We start from the raw sequence: 3,690 nt of genomic DNA on the forward strand, positions 1-3,690 counted from the left end.
CTAACATACTTTGGTCATGTTGTAAGGAGAGACAGGTCCTTGGAGAAGGACATCATGCTTGGGAGGGTGGAGGGACAGCACAGGAGGGAAGCCCCTCTATGAGGTGGATTGATTCAGTGACTGGGGTTATCGGGATGGGAGTGTCAGAGACAGTGCGATTGGCACAGGACAGAGCAAAGTTTAGGGCTGTTGTACATAGGGTCTCTGAGTCGCAAGCGATTCGACGGCACGTAACAACAACAACAAGTCATTAAGCATGCAAACTGTTTAATACTTTTTTCTTTCTTTCCTCTCATCCCAATTCCAGTACTTCTTGCTTATCAAGTAAGCTTGTCAAAGCAATCCTAGGATTAATTTTTAGGGAAAAGATAAATGTTTAGTCTCTTCTAACAGCTCTAAAAACATACCCTGTTACTATTTTCCTCAAGGAGAGATATGTAAGTTGTTTTAGTGGTCTTTGTTAAAATAAAACTTTAGTTAAGATCTCTAGCTTTCGATAGTTAATATAAGTGTCAATGCCAGGACATAGCAAATTTTTAAAGGCAGCCCTGGTCCTTAGTTTTTACCAACTGAGTCTAGTGATGTTTCTATACTATTGTATATAACAAAATATGAGAAATTGATTTTTGTATAGGAAACAGTACATTGACTCTGTTCTCGTTTCAGGGAAAAGGCTTGTGATGATGTAATTATGGCTTTGACTTAAATGAAGCTACAGCTATCATGATTTAGTACCCTGAAAGGAAGCACTTTGGAGGATAAGAACAAACATTTCTGTGAGTAGTAGAATGCTTAAGACCTGGAATTTAAACTTCAGCCACTGCCTAAAGGTAATAACTATTTTTAACTAATTGAAAGTAATAGCTCCACAAATGTTAGTGTTTACTCTATTACATGTTAATTAAATAGTCATACTACACTTTGTGTAGCTACTTTGTTTTGTTATAATTACCAGTTGGAAAAGATGCTGTATATTGAACAATTTAACCTTAGGGAGCTCTGATGGTAGAATAGTTAAAAAAACTAAAAGTTGTTGGTTAAGACTCACCCACCTGCTCATATGTAGCGGAACAGTGAGGCAGTTTGTTTCCATAAAGAGTCACAGACTTGAAAACCTATGGGGCAATTCTCCTTTCTCCTTTGGAGTCTCTATGAATTAAAGTTGACTCAATGGCAGTGTGTTAGGCATTGCATGTTAATATCTTCATTCTTAAAAACTATACTTTATTATAGGATTAATTGAAAAGTAGGGATAAGAATTTATTTCGTTTCCTCCCAAAAGAAAAAAAAGTCATGTTCCTCACCCCATGACTCCCCACTAAAATAAAAAATTAGAACAAATACTGGTCTTGCCATTGAGAAAAGATGTAAGAATTGGTATTTTAAGTAACTACATTATTTTGATTGAATGGGTTAATGCCAATTAATAGAAGAAATGAAGGAAAATAGAATATTCAAATTATTTTAAAGAAAGACTACAACTTAAAAAAATATGCTTTTAGTCCACAGTTCAACAATAAAATTAATTGTTCAATTTTCAGATTTTGAAACCCACTCCTTTCTATAGTTGCACATTGTAACTGCAAAAAGATTTTCTAGATGTGCTGTAGAACATAACAAAGGAAAAAATTTTCATTTCATTCTAGAAAATAGTAGAAGAAGAACTTACCTATTTTACATTGCCAAAAATCTCAGCCTGTGCAGTTCTGAAACAGTTGAAACCTGTTTGTCAGTCTACTTGCATCTTTATCACCTACACTGTACAAACTCACTTTTTCAGTACGTCCACACCATCCTTATTCTTCACTGCATAGTTTTGCTCTGGCAGAATGCTCTTAAGTCTGTCTGTCTGTCTGTCTGTCTCTCTCTCTCTCTCTCTCTCTATATATATATATATGTATTTTTTTCCCCTTCAAATTAAACTTCACTCTCTCACAGTAACTGGTTACAATGGTACTGAGTGACAACAAAGGAAGAAAGGTACACTTGTATAAATATCCACCAATTTGTTAATGATTGATAGTTTCTTCAGAGTTGTTTTTAAAGAGAAAATGCAGATTAACTCTAATAAAAATTTCACTGATGAAATTTTTAGATAGGACTGTTATTGATAGGTATCATTGAGTCTTTTCAAACTCATAAGGACCCTGTGTAAAATAGCAGAAAACTTTGCCTAGTGCTGAACCATCCTCACAGTCTCTGCTGTGCCCATTATTGCCATCATCATGTCAGTCCATCTTGTGGAGGGTCTGCCCCTCCTTTGCTGACCCTTTGTAAAAGTAAATAAAGTGAATCAGTTGTGTTAGCCAGGCAATGAAACTTGCAGAGGTATTGGGGTACCTGTCAGTAAACTGGGAGTAAATTTCTAGATGTCTTTCCCTTATGCTATTTGCATGTAATACACCTCTTTCCCAAGTTCCATTACTAAATAATTTTGGAATTTTTTTTTTTAGTGGCTGCAATGCCTGCATCCTGAATTCTGTGGTAGGTAGGGTCAGAGGTCTTTAGGAGATTTGCAAGAAGATATGTTTTGAGCATTGCCTCTAATGAAATGCCACCCAGGAGAAGTGAGAACAAATATATAAGGAGTTTTTGGTAGCCTCTTTAATGTATTTGCTAACCTAGAAAAAACAAACAAACAAAAACCCACTGTATTTTTGGACTAGTGAGAGGAGCTTTGATTGAAAGGGCTTCTTTTAGTAGTAATAAAGACTATAGGTTTTGGAAACTATGTTTATAGATTTGAATCCTGGCCCACCTACTTCATATATTTGTAATCTTAGAATTAACACCGTATAATCTTGAGTTACAAGCTTTATTTTCCACTTCTGTAAATAGTAAGTTCTATACCACAGGGTAATAGAAAAACTGTTAATATTTTAGATAATTATTAAACATAAAATACATTCAATAACCATTAAATTATCTTGTAACTATGGCAGTTTATTCCATATTTCATCTGTTTCATCAGTTTTTATTAAAAATGTAAAAATAAAGCCTTCGTGGCTGCCTAGTGGAGTAGACCTGGGGGGAGGGATTGTAAAACAATGAAAGAATTTTTCTTTTACTTTTCAAAGAGAAGAGTGTACTGGCGGGGGGGAGGTGTGGGCAGAGGGAAAAGTGCAATAATGGATGAATGGAAATAAAGTCTCTGTAAATTTTCATTAAAACTAATAATAATAAAAAATTAAAAAAATAAAGCCTTTGTATATATTTCTAAATCTTGATACTGCCATGTTTAGAATGAATATTTAAATATATTCAACATGCTCAGCATATCTTAAGCTCAAGGAACTGAAGAACAAATTCAAACCTCGAGTTGCTATAATCAAGGATGCTTTTGCCAGAATGTTAAATGATCCAGGAAGTATTAAGGAATTGGAAGACACAGAAGAATTTAATGAAACAACATATGAGCAAGAGCCTATGGTGATGAAAGAAGAACTTCAGGCTGCTTTGAAGGATATGGCAAAAAATAAGGCTCCAGGAATAGATGGTATACCAATGCTGCCATGTACGTGCTCACCAAGTTGTGCCAAGAAATCTGGGGAACAACCACTTGGCCAACTGAGTGGAAGAGATCGATATTTGTTCCTATCCCAAAGAAAGGTGACCCAACAGAATGGAAACTACAGAACAATCTCACTGATTTCACATGCAAGCAAGATTTTACTGAAGATTATCCAAAAA

Source organism: Elephantulus edwardii, unplaced genomic scaffold, assembly GCF_000299155.1.
Source record: "Elephantulus edwardii isolate Elephantulus edwardi_28Jun2011 unplaced genomic scaffold, EleEdw1.0 scaffold00075, whole genome shotgun sequence".
NCBI classification, from domain to species: Eukaryota; Metazoa; Chordata; class Mammalia; order Macroscelidea; family Macroscelididae; genus Elephantulus; species Elephantulus edwardii.